The sequence below is a fragment of the Chinchilla lanigera genome, unplaced genomic scaffold (genome assembly GCF_000276665.1).
Source record: "Chinchilla lanigera isolate Chin_1 unplaced genomic scaffold, ChiLan1.0 scaffold00068, whole genome shotgun sequence".
Lineage (NCBI taxonomy): Eukaryota > Metazoa > Chordata > Mammalia > Rodentia > Chinchillidae > Chinchilla > Chinchilla lanigera.
In genome coordinates, this window is record NW_004955469.1 from 701,238 (window position 1) to 713,746 (window position 12,509).

Consider the following 12,509-nt stretch of genomic DNA (forward strand, 5'->3'; position numbering starts at 1 on the left):
CGTTCTGCCCTCAGGGATTAGATGGGAAGTATCTGGTTCTGTGTGCGTGTTTCAGCTGGGAATCATGGTGGTATGCGTCCAGCACAAACTCGGACCCAGGAGCCCTGCCGCTCCTGGAGAACTCGCTGTCTGGGAGAGAGTGTTATTGAGCTGCAAGCTGCTAGGTGGGGCTGGTGGGTCGTGACAGCACCATGGAGAGGTGGGCCAGGTGGGCCATGTGTGCCAGGTTCAGACTTGCAGGTGCCTTCACCACAGCCTGGTGTGGGAGAGGGCTGGATGCTGTAGAAAGTAACTGAAGGAGCTGTGTTACAACCAGCATGTGAGGCTGGGACATTTTATTTTGTGTTATTTTTTGATATGTGAATGACTTGAGCATTTCTGTGTCAGCGTGTATGAGATGTAAAATAGAGCTTTTTCATTTGTCCTTGACTTTCATTTTATAAGAACTACTAGAAGTCCAGTTTGTTCTGGTTTTGTTAAAACAAAACCTTCAGGTTGCAGAGTGGATCAAGGTGTTTTTCTGTGTGTTTGAACACTGCTCTGCTGGTGTTCAGTCTCAGCAGTGGTGAACATGTGTTATGCTATGGTGAGCTCCGTCCCTGAAAAGGGCTGACTTTACATCTCAGCAGCACAGGTGAAGCTGGGCAAAGCCAAGCACTGGCCAAGGGGAGTTGTATTCATTGCCAGCACTCACTCCAGAGCAGAGCCCTGCCCGGCTCCTTGGGGCTTTTGCTGGGAGAACTTGTGGGAGCACCACTTCCTGCCAGTCTGGATCAGTGAGCTTTTATTGGCTTTATATCACATCCCTATTTTCCCAGTTTAACTTTTTGTATTTGTTTTATGATGTAGCTGATCCAAAAACTTGTGTGTGTGCATTTCAGAACTTTATATTTATTTATTTTTGTTGTGTCTTTGAGGACAAGGTCTTGCTATGTAGTTGAAGCTAGTCTGGAACTCACTATGTAGCCCAGGCTGGGCTTGATCTTGTGGTGATCTTTCTGCCTCAGCTTCTCAGTGCTGGGATTGTAGGTGTGCATCATGATGCCTGGCTAGAACTTTGTCTTTAAAACCCCTTTTATTAAGGAAAAAGTTATTTCCTATCTGCAGTGGCTGATGAATAAGATAGTTTTCTTACATGGTGACTACAACTTCAAAATTTTTTTTTTTTTTTTTTTGTCTTTTTGAGACAGGGTCTCACTGTGCAGTTCACACTGACCTTGAGCTCACTTTGTAGCCCAGGCTGGTCTCAAACTCACAACGATCCTCATGCCTCAGCCTCCTGAGTATTGGGATTATAGGCATGCGCCACCACGCCTGGCTCAAAATTTGTTGTGTTTTGTTTTCTCTTAGTTAATACAATGGGAGAGAAAGAATTTAAAATGCCCATGGTGGTGGGCATGCTAGTGCTCGCCTGTCATCTGAGCTTTTGGGAGGCTGAGGCAAGAGGATCGGGCTGGGATACACAGTGAAACTGTCTCAGAAAACCAACAAGTCAGAAAATTGACATAGAATGGAAGCAGATGGTGGCTAAACAATATGACAAATGTCAGTCGACTAAAAGATTCATTAATTTAACAATTGGGGTTCTAGGCAGTTGGAATGCAGTGATGTATGAGACAGAAACCCTGTCCTGAAGGAGTTCAGAGTGGAGTGGGGAACAGATAAGTAAAAGGAAAGAGCTACAACTTCTATCTCTAAGTCTGTTTTGGGGAGTGCTAAGTGCTAAGGATTAAAAGCAAAAGGGAAGGAGGAAGGGAACAGTAGCCTGGAGAGGTGGTGACATTTTACACAGGGCACCTAGGAAGGTGTTTGTGCAATGTCCTGAAGTACAATAAAGACCTGATGGAGTGAGGAACCTGCCTCACAGTCCTCTGCAGGGAGCATGCAGGGAGGGCCGTCAGCCAGGGCAGAGGGCCTGGGGCAGGGAAGGGCCAAGCAGGGAGAGCAGTCTGCCAGGTGACAGTGACTATGGACAGAGGGCTAGAACTGGGAGTGGACAGTTGGCAGGCTCCAGCAGGGGTCTCAGCCCTTTCTGTGCTAGGAACCCCTTTGGCAATCTGGGGCTGATGAACTGCTTTTCCAAAGAGTGTTTTTAAATGCAAAAAATGAAAGCCACAGGGTATAAAGGAATTAGATTGCAGGGAATACAGTTATTAAAATAGAAAAGCCAGTTTATGATTTAGCAATGTGTGTGACTTTATTAATTAATCAGATAAGATCTAGCAGTAGGTTTGTAATAACTGAGTCAAAGTAATGCTGAGCACAAGCGGTTCTGTGTTGAGATCTCCGCAGTGATTCTGATGGGACATGGGATTATCAGGGCCGCTGACGGGTGTAGATTGTGGGCACTGCTAACCCTGCCCTGGCCACCACCTGCACCTTCATGGGAGGCACTGTTCAATTTCAGTTAGTACTAACTGAAAATTAGGATTGCTTTTCCCCACATAAATTCTAGGCCCTTCTGACCTCACTCTATAGACTTGCTAAGAGTGTCGGGTAGAGCATGGATTAAATGGGGTACAAAAGAGGAAGCGGGTGAGTTCCACTGGCTCTGTGGGCTGTTCAGATCACTGAGTCCTGATGGCACAGTGCACCCAGTGGCAGTTGCTGTTTTCAGACATTCTAGGAGCAGCAGGAGCCTTGTGTGGCCCTTTTGTTCAGGCAGTCTCTGTGTGGCCACGGTCTCTCCTCCCCCAGGGACACCCCATCCGAGGATGTGGACAGCTTGGGCAAGGCTCTGTGCGTGGATTTAAGAAGAATCTGTATAATTATTTCCAATCACAGGGCTCATCCTGGGCCTTAGCCTGGCCCTACGCTCGGTATGCAGGCTCTCTGGTCTCATATCTTTGCATGTGTTCCCCTGCTCTGTGGGCACAGCTGTCTCACCCTTACCTGTCCCCCTGTGCCTTCTCTGAACTCACCTGTCCTCATGGTCCTGACTACTGTGCTCCATACTGCAGCTGTTAATGTATGCGAGCTCATCTATACTCCTCTGAGTGCTAAGGTGAGATCTGTGTCATCGTTTGGTCTCTGTCTTCACAGGTAGCACCTGCCACGAAGTAGCCTTGAGTGAACAAGAGAAACTCATGCTTCCTACGCACGACACAGGATCGCGCTGGCTGAGAAGTCCGTCCTCCCCGCCTCTGTAAGTTTATTTCCTGTCTAGTTGGCTCCCCTTTTCTTTCTGCTTGTATACTTCCAGGGCTGCTTGTGACATTTTGTTTTCTTAAATAAAAAAGCTATGTCCTAAGAATTTTGTAACACCTGTCCATTTGAAGAAATTCACACGGTGTTGAGGGGTACAGAGTAGAAAGCAAAAATCACCCCAAAGTCTGTCAGCCAGAGAGAATGCCTAACATTTTGGTGTGTATTTTATATATATGTTTCATCAGATGTATTTTAAAAAATAGGATCATGCTGTGTTTTGCATCATAATTATTTTCCCTTTTGTCAAGATAGTCCTGATTTTTTCCTGGATATAGAGCATGTTAGTTGTTACATGAAGGGCTTTAGAGCATGGTTGGGTTCAAATTATGGAGCCATCACTTAGTAGCTATAGACTCTGGAGAGTTAATAAACATCTCTGTTTTCCAATTTCCCCATCTGTAAAATGAGCACAGTAAAAACACTCATAAAAGTGTGGTGGGGATCGCATGGGTTCGGCTGTGGAAGCACTTAGAGCAGGGGCTGTCTCAGTACCTGGGAGTGGTTACCGGGATATGTGAACATATTTACTGGCCGTGGAGCTCTCTGTTGATGGCTACCCCAAATCTACTGAATTGTCTTGCTATTGCTGGCCCTGTAGGTTGCCTCTGCCTTTCACCCTTATCAGTGAGTAATGATGCATTGAGCATCCTTGCTCTTACACTTTGAACACTTGTCTGATTTGTTTCCTCCAGATACAAATGTGAGACCCTGGGATTTCTCCATACACATTGCTACAGTGTCCTCCATGAAGCTTTTGCAAGCCAGTTGGTGCTGCTATTATCTTACGATATGATTTTCCTTGTACCCTGCACAGATGTTTGCTTTCTGCGCCTTGTTGATTAGCGTGTCAGTATAGTCGATGGCACAGTGGCTGTGTGTAATGTGAAGCCGTGGGCAGGGTCTCTGGCCCTCAGGTGATTGCCTTCCTGTTTCCTGCCCACAGCTGCAGCCTCTGCCTTCAGAGAGTTCACCCAGGGTTGACTCCAGGGCTGGAGCCGGTAATGTCCCTTCCTGGACCCAGTGGAGAAGTAGCAGTCGCATGGGCCACTCAGGGTGACCTCAAAGCTCTGGTAGCAGTCAGGGGTGACTGGGTTGGAGGCAGTGGCTGGGTGGTGTCCCCTCTGAGGTGGGAGGCTCCTGGCCAGCATGCCTGTTGCTCCTGGGGTTGTGTAGAAACAGACCCTGAGGAGAAGGGGGGGTCTGGTTACCTGCTTCAAGCCTTGGGGCTCCTGGGACTGGTACTGTATTCACTCGTTCTGAACAGTTGAGAGAAATGTGATTTATATGAGGTATAATTTGCAGCTGTTGCTTTAAAAAATACTAGTTTGCTCTTTGAAAACTAGAATTTCTATAAATTTATTTTCAATCCCTGAATATATTAAACCTTGAGAAGTTTTCATTCTCTTCCTGTGACAGATCAAATTTTTAAAAAATCATGTTAATTCAAGGATTTCTCATATTAACCTAAGGTACTTCTTGAAATTTGATAGTTTGGAAGAAGTACATACTTCAGAGACAGTCTTAGTAATTTGCTGTTTGAATCACCTGGAAGATATATTATTCTGATTGCATTGGACTATAGGATTTAAATATCAATATAATTTTTCTAGCACAGTGAATCCAATTATGGCAGCCTGATTGTGATATTTTAATATTATTTAAGAAAAATGTTGGGTGACAGTTCTCATCAGTTAAGAGAGCAGTAGGGTAGAATCTCAGCCTCCATCATGCCCATCATTTCATTACTCTCAGGTTTTATTGACAGCTGTGATTGATGAGTGGTGGCAGCACTGGAGAGCTGACAAGTATCTGCATCCTTCCTAGGACATCAGTGAGTTTCACAGAACTGAGCCGGCAGGGTGTGTTCAGCAGGCTTTGTCTGAAGTGGTTATCAGGGCAAGTACGGAGAATATCGTTCCAGGGCTGAAAATGATAGAGGATTCTACACAGACTCTTAGGGAAAATGACTAACCTTCACTCTCGGATCATGAAGCATGCTTTGAGTTTCAACAGAAAGTTGTGCTTGCCTTATCTTTCCTTATTTTTAAAGTTTTGGCTGTTGTCTGACACTATGACATGAAATGCCGTGACTAAATTCTGAAAGAATGATTGTTGCTGAGTGATTCAGCAGGATCCTAGCAGTGGGCCATGTTTTAGGTCTATTGTTCTGAGCTTTCTGACCTCCTAGCTCCCAAAAAAGTGTCTGAAACCTTTTTAGCATTGGCTCTCAGCTGAGGATGATTTACTCTCCAAGGACCATTTAGCAGTGTCTGGAAACACTTTGAGCATCTAGCGGCTGAGGCTGGGGTGCTGCTGAATGCCCTGTATTGCCCAGGTCTGTCTGCACCAGAAGGAACCCTTGGCCCTACCATGTCAGGAGTACGGAGGCCACGAGCCCCTCCTGTAGAAGTTGCCAAGGTCAGGGTGCCTCCAGGGAAGCTGACTGGGCCAGGAGGGTTCTGAAAGGTATCATTTCCCTGGTGACCTGATCATGGGTCAGGGTGAGTGCTCTTATGGGCTGGCAGAGTTAGATACTAACTCCCAGGTGTGTAGAACTGATGGAACTCTAGGACAGTGATGGTGAACCTTTTAGAGATGGAGTGTCCAAAATGCAACCAATACCTACTTACTTGTTGCAAAGTGCCAACACTGCAGCTAAACCTGAATACTGAGGTTTTAGTTTAGAAAAAACAACAGACATATTATAACATCTTTTGTTTTAGAAAAAAACAGCACGCATGCCATAAGTTCACCACCACTGCTCTGGGAGGTTGACTTGCATTGGAATGAACAGAAAACTGTGTACACAAACCTTTTCCTGCCTTATTAAGTTATACTCTAGATAGAACTAGTGGACAGGTGGATGCTTGTATTGGCCACATAGCTCATATGCTTGCTGTTGGTAGAGTGCTCAGGGATCTTGGGTCACCCAGAGCTGCCTCTTGGAGCCCGTGTCAGAATAAAAGGAGGCTCTTTCTTTTCTTTTTTTTTTTTTTTCTTCTGTAATTAAAGATACATGAAACTGAAGTTTTGGCCTTTAGTTCCACTCCTGAGATGTCACACCATCCAGATGGGAGATGCTGAACCTAGGAGAAAACCATCCTCCTTTTTCAAGTGCTGGGACAGGTCTTGGCAACCAGCCCTGTCTTTCTCATGCTCCTCCTTGGCGTCTACTCCTGATCAGCTGCCTTTCACTATCCACACTGACTCTGCTCATCAGTTTGCTCTTTAGTCTTGTTGGCTTGGAGGAGAGGACAATTCAAAAAGATGTGTGAGGCTCCACTGTATGACAGAAGTAACTGATGAGGGATTGCTGTTAGGACTCTGTGCCTAACCAGAGCTGTCTCAGTTTAGAGGGTGGAACTGCCATGATACACTTCAGGAGAATGGGCAAGACAGTGACAAGGGCAGACCTACAGGTTTCTGTGCAAGAGCAGAGGACATGGGCCAGTCCTATGGCGTGTCTGCTGTAATCCATCAGATGCTGATTTTACAGTTCTGGGAGGATGACTTCCGCCTGAGGATGGATAGAAGGAGTTGCTGTCACTCCTGTGAGCCGGCTCCTGTCCATGTGCTGCTTCCTGGGTTCTGCTCCAAGATTGGCTGTCAGGGCTCCAAGTGATGGATGAGTGCAATATACAGTACCTCTCACTACCTTCTCCGTATCGGCCAGGGAGGCGTTCATTTTGTTTACTTCCCAGTGGTGTTGTCAGCCCCCAGGAAATACAGCCAGGCTGGAGGGAGTGAAGGGAGGACACAGAGTCCCTGTGAGGAGGGGATTCTAGAGAGGGGAGTAGTTCTGGGTGAGCTAGATGTGTTTTGCCTGGATCCTGCCGAATTGCTCAGCGACGTAAGCCAGTACACCCTGCTTTTGAGCACGTCAGCACCGATCAGCTTGGGATGAACATAGAGAGTGGAAATATTGGGTAGAGGTTAAGCAGGGAGTGGAGAGGTTAGATGTCCACAGTTTTCTTCCCTGAAGCCTGCAGGTCTGGGTCATGTTCTGCACCCTGTCCCTTGGTTTCCCCAGCTACAAGAGGGGTCTTGATCTCCACACTGACCACAAGCAGAGCAGCAGTCTCCCCTGGTCTTGGCTCCTGGCTCTGGTACTCTCCGTCGTGAGACTCTGGGCAAGTAGCTTCTCTGAGGCTTAGGGTCCCATCTACAGAACAGGAATGATAACATTCGCCAAGGGGAATGGTTGAGGAGGGAGGAGATGGGCGTAAAGCTACCAATGTGCCTGGCATGCTGGGAACTCTGAAAATGCTCATTGCCAACTTCTGTTGAGAAGTCACACAGAACGCAAGCGTCCTGAGGGGCTGTGAACTACAGAAACTCAAAATGAGAAGTGGCAGGGACTGGTATTACATTGCTTCTGAAAGTCCAGTTTAAATATTTTTTAAAAAACAGGAGTCCTGGTGGTAGAAAATGGGGTTAGGCACAGGAATTCTGAGTTCTCAGGGCAGAGACAGAGAAATGGTTAGCCTGAATGCTCTTTGTTCATCAGACATCAGCTGAAGACCCCTGCTAGTTTCTGTGACAGGAAGATGCGTTGCAGCCTTGATGTCCCAGGCTGGGCTGGAGGTTGTAGTGGGCTGGTGCTATGAGCCTGGAGATATGCTGGGGGATTCTTGAGTGTTGAATAGCTCAGTACTTTGTTAGTTTCTTCCTTCAGTAATTAATATGGTGATATCAAAGCTGTTTGCAGTTAATTAATTATCTCCTAGGCAGATCAATTTTATATTCACTAAAAATGTGCTGCATTTGAGAAGGCATCTGAGAGGGAAAAGAAGACTGTGCGTGTGAAATTGAGCTGCTTAAAAATATGCAGCAGCCTTTCTGTTTCATTGGAATACCAATATCTAAGGCTACCTAATCCTGTGCTACTGGGAGGCTTTGGAGGAAGAGGTGGGGAAGGAGGAGGAACAGGAGGGGATTTTAGTTCCTGAACTGATTTCATTTCTCCCTGTTGAGATTTCTCTACCTCTTCTACCATGAGCTCCACTCTGAAATTCAGGATGGACAGAGCTGGTGCTGCTCTTTCTTCCACACAGTTCTGTGGAGGCAGAAGCAGCTCTCTGCAGAGCTGGTCCTGGCCCTGCCCTTGCCAGGACCCACCTGGCCCCACTCCACGGTGCCCCCATGTGCCCTCAGTGTTTGCTTGTGTTAGGGCCTCTGAGCCCTGGGGTGGGGGGGGCTGGGGCTGGCTGGGGCTGCCCTGGGTCTGGGCTGTGACCCTGAAGCCCAGGATGAGGCCGGCAGGTGTCACAGCCGCAGGGGCACTTGTTTAATGACTGACGCTGTCAGAGGTGCTTCCTCATGTCTTTTGCTCAGAATCAAAATTTTCTTTTCTTCTCCCCCTCTGGACCTGGTGTTGATGGGAAAGCAGAGACTGATGCTCAGGTGCTCAGATGCTGGTGCCAGTCTGTGGGAAGGCATCACCCTGGAGGAGGCCCAGTCCGTCTTGGATTGGAACTCTTTTGCTTTCTCCAGGTCATTCAGAGACAGAAATAGAACTTTGTATTTTTATTTGACATAAATGTAACCCCCCAGTACTAGTCAGAGGACTCTACATTAGCACCGTTGAAATATAATGGACAGATAAAGAAAAATTGAATTTGGTTAGGCTTTGAAATCTAGTGATTTCAAATCAGAGCGGGAGAATTCATTCTTCTACAGCAGTGACCCCCAGTTTCAGTTTGTCTCTGAAATGGGTTAAAATGTGGTCATTTAGAAATTTACAAGTCATCCCGGCTGACCTGGCTGGGAGAGGGGCTACTCCTGTAAGAACATGTGTGGTGACTAGGGAGCCTCATCCCCGTGCCTGGTTTACCTCAGCATTTTGTGGCTACGTCAGTGGAGACACCTGAGCACTGCACTACAGCGAATTCTGAGACTCCTTAGGCCATCTGCATGTCCAGCAGGGGAATGGGCACCTCCTCCCTGCAGGCTCTGTGGCCTGTGAGGTTTGGGTCTCACTGGTCCAATGTCCAGAGCCCTGAGTCTGAGCTGGAAAGTCCTGGGCCTGTTTCTTTCTGGAGTTACAACTTGGTGCATGCTTCCTTCTGCAGGCAGCCGCTCCTTGCCAGTGATTGCTTTGGCTTGTTCCACGGGCCAACAGGATTCTTCGTTTCTTACTGACCCTAAATGCCTGTGCACAGCCTGTGTTCCAGTGCGGGGAGCCGGGCGGAGCATTTTGCCTGAGGATGGCTGTTCCACTGTCCAGGATGAGGGCTGAGTGTGCGACATCACCACCACCAGGGTAAGAGCTGCCTTTCTCAATCATTTCTCTGATGTCTGTTTTCTGTCAGAGGAGAGTGAGCCTTACAAGGCAGTGACAGTGAAGAAAGAGTGTGGGTCTGAAAGGTCTGGCTGGAGTTGTTTCTGGCTTGATGTGGATAACATGGAGCTAGAATTGAGACACATCGGCACCAGGGCACACACTGGGGGGCTTGGCGTGTCTCTGGCCTAGAAGTGTTTTTTTCTGGGCCACATAACCTTTAAAACACCCAGGATTAGTTCTAATTTAACTTGAACGAGGCCACATAAACGTCAGGGCTTCCAGGTTCTTGTGGAACACCAAACAGTATGTCCAAACTAGGCCCATCCTCCTAAACGAGGCTGCAGCTGAGTCTTAGACTCTGCCTCTTAGACAAGATCATTCAAAAAGCCCCCACCCTGCTCCTTTATTTGATTGACTTGTTTGGCCATTGGAAACACTGAATTTTGCCATGCTTGGTCTGGATCTTTCTGCAAACTCTTTGACTAAAGAAATGATAGTTTTGGCTAACTCTTCAGATAAAAGTGATTATGTTTTACTAGACTTGACAGCACTTAGCATAAGTGGCTGCAGCTGCAGAGGACAGTAGATGACCCCTTCTACAGAGGAGCCTAGAGTTAGCATGCAGAGCAGTCACACTGGTGTTGGAGGAGGAGGAGTGCAGAACCAGGACAACACCTGCTGTCAGTGCTAATGTAAAGGTGCACAGGGCACTGAGGGAGAGGGGAGGAGGGCAGGGTGGTGGGAAAGAGAACCATTCATCTGGCCCAGGTACATTCACAGGTATGTTCCTCCATGTGGTGTGGCATCAGGCATCTACTGTAGGGTTAGAGGTTTCTCTTGGGGTGAAGTCCACATATTCTTGGTTGAAAAGCTATCATTTGCCTTTTACTAATAGGACAGCTTTCTGGCTGGTAGACTCACTGAATCACTCAACCTTCTGAGCAGCTCTGTATTGGAGATGAGCTGTGTGAAGAACAGAAATCTCTGGGGCTTCCAGAGAGGAGCATGCTCAATAAAGACCAGGTGGGAATGAGACCGTGCTTGTATGATTGTCCCAGCGGGGGAGCAGGAGAGAAGAGGGGAGGTAGAAGAAATGTCAGAGCTCTTATTTTTAGAATGGAGTTTTACATGTGCCTTGTGCTTTATGTTTTCAGGAGATCCTATGCGTTTGTTATTTTATCTCCAATGTGATTTAGCATTTCCTTCTATAGATCAAGAGTCTTCCTTCTTCCTACTCAAGGTCACTCCCTGGGAAGAGGCAGCTCAAAGGGCAGTTTTCAGAGCCTTGGCTTTTGCACCTCTAGTTGCTTCTGGTGGTGCAGCATCAAGGAATGGCCGGGGTGGGCTCTTCTCTTTGGTTCAGCATGTGGAAACTGGGTTCAGGCTATAATGCTGGGAAGCAGGGTGAACTGAGAACCAGCCTGTGTGGTTAGATCGAGTGGTCTGGTGCTGGGGAAGTGAGTGAGGGTGCAGTGGGTCTAGCGTTCTCTTACCTATGTGCTGGCTGTAAGACTCACATTTTCAGTCCCAGCCTGCTCAGTGGACTGGGCAGAACCTCTTGCGAAGGCCCGGAGGGAGAGGCTCAGAGCCAGGAGCCTGGGGCGCTCAAGCAGTGCTGCTCCTGGGAACAAAGACTCAAGTTCAGAGGGCTCTTGGAAGTTTCTTGTGTTTACATTCTCAGTCTGGGCATGTCTGAGATCGATGCCCCATAAACAGCTACTTATTTCTCAGAGTTGCACTGTTCAGCTGCTGTAAAAAACACTGATTTATGGGGCTTGGGTTCAAGGCTACCACCATCCCCACTTCCTACTCCATGGCAGGGTAGACGGAGCCCCTGGGTTGGTCCCCCTTGCTGCTCCTCCCAGGCCTGGCACCAGTTTCCACGTGAGTTCACCATCCCAGGCTAGGGGCGCCTGAGGACAGATGTCCCCCAGAGGCCCCAATATGGGGGTGCCCAGGCGCAGACCCTGGTGAGTGGGACCAGAATGAGATTAGATTTTCAATTTTGTTTACATTTGCTTGGTTTTATTTGGTATAGTGTCACATGGTGTTTTTAGTCTGTTTTGTATTGCCTAATAAAATCCTGAGAACTGAGTAATTTGTCAAGAAAAGAGATTTGTTTAATTCACAGATTTGGAGGCTGAAAGTCCACACAGCGTGTGGGCGCATGGTGGTGGGATGTGTGTGCGGAGACAGCAGGTGGTCAAGAGAACGTCTCAATCCGCCGGCTCTTACCAGTGCTTTCCCGGGAGCACCAACTCGGAGTGCCAAGTGCCACAGGGCTGCCTCTATCCCATTGGAGCAGGGCCTGCTGTGTCCTGAGCCCCTCCAGCCAGGCCTGCCCTGGAATCACCTCCCTCTCCGGCCTTTGCTGCACTGGGGCTGCACTTCTAATGCAGGGACCTGGGGGACTGAAGGCCTCTGAGGCATAGCACAGGGAGGGTCAGAAATTGAATTTTGCATTGCCTATTCGTATAAAAACGCAAGTATTTTTCCCCGTGCATTTAATGGAATGAGATGAAAGTCATAGAAGAATGTTCCAGAAAGATGGCAGTACTCATGCTGAGATGACCTTTTTCTTTAATGACAAGACAAATATAGGTTTTTTGGACAAGCAGAAGGAAAAAGGAATTTAGGCTTTTATTTACTTTTATGGAATTGATTTTTTAAAAGTGACTCTGTCCAATAATAAGAAGCTGGCTTGCATTGTTTACTACTTTTCTGAGCACAGCGAGCGCTGTCCAGACAGCCCTATGTGTGGGTGGTGTGTGCATCGGCCCTGAGGAGATGCAGTCTTGAGCCTGTGAGTCTGAGAGTATGGAGCCTTCTGTTAACCTTACAAACACCAAGAGGCCCAAGGTGACCAAATACTGTGCATAGGGCTGTCACCGTGGTGAGTGAGGCATGAGGCCGCACAGTCGGTACAGTGAGTCCAAGCACCTCTTTGGGTAGAAGTGAAAATAGCTGTCGGTCCTTCTACTTTGTGGCCAAGTGCCACTATAATGCAGGATATTCCCAG

At 47.7% G+C, this 12,509-nt stretch overlaps 1 protein-coding gene across 2 annotated transcripts in view; it reads left to right on the forward strand.

The window, feature by feature from the left end:
• The window catches only part of Kcns3 (potassium voltage-gated channel, modifier subfamily S, member 3), a gene marked incomplete at its 5' end in the record, with an annotated part of 52,635 nt that overhangs the window by 26,206 nt on the left and 13,920 nt on the right, over window positions 1–12,509 (forward strand). For both annotated transcript variants that reach the window (XM_013522671.1, XM_005400330.2), the window contains 2 exon segments: window positions 3,043–3,145; window positions 9,279–9,469.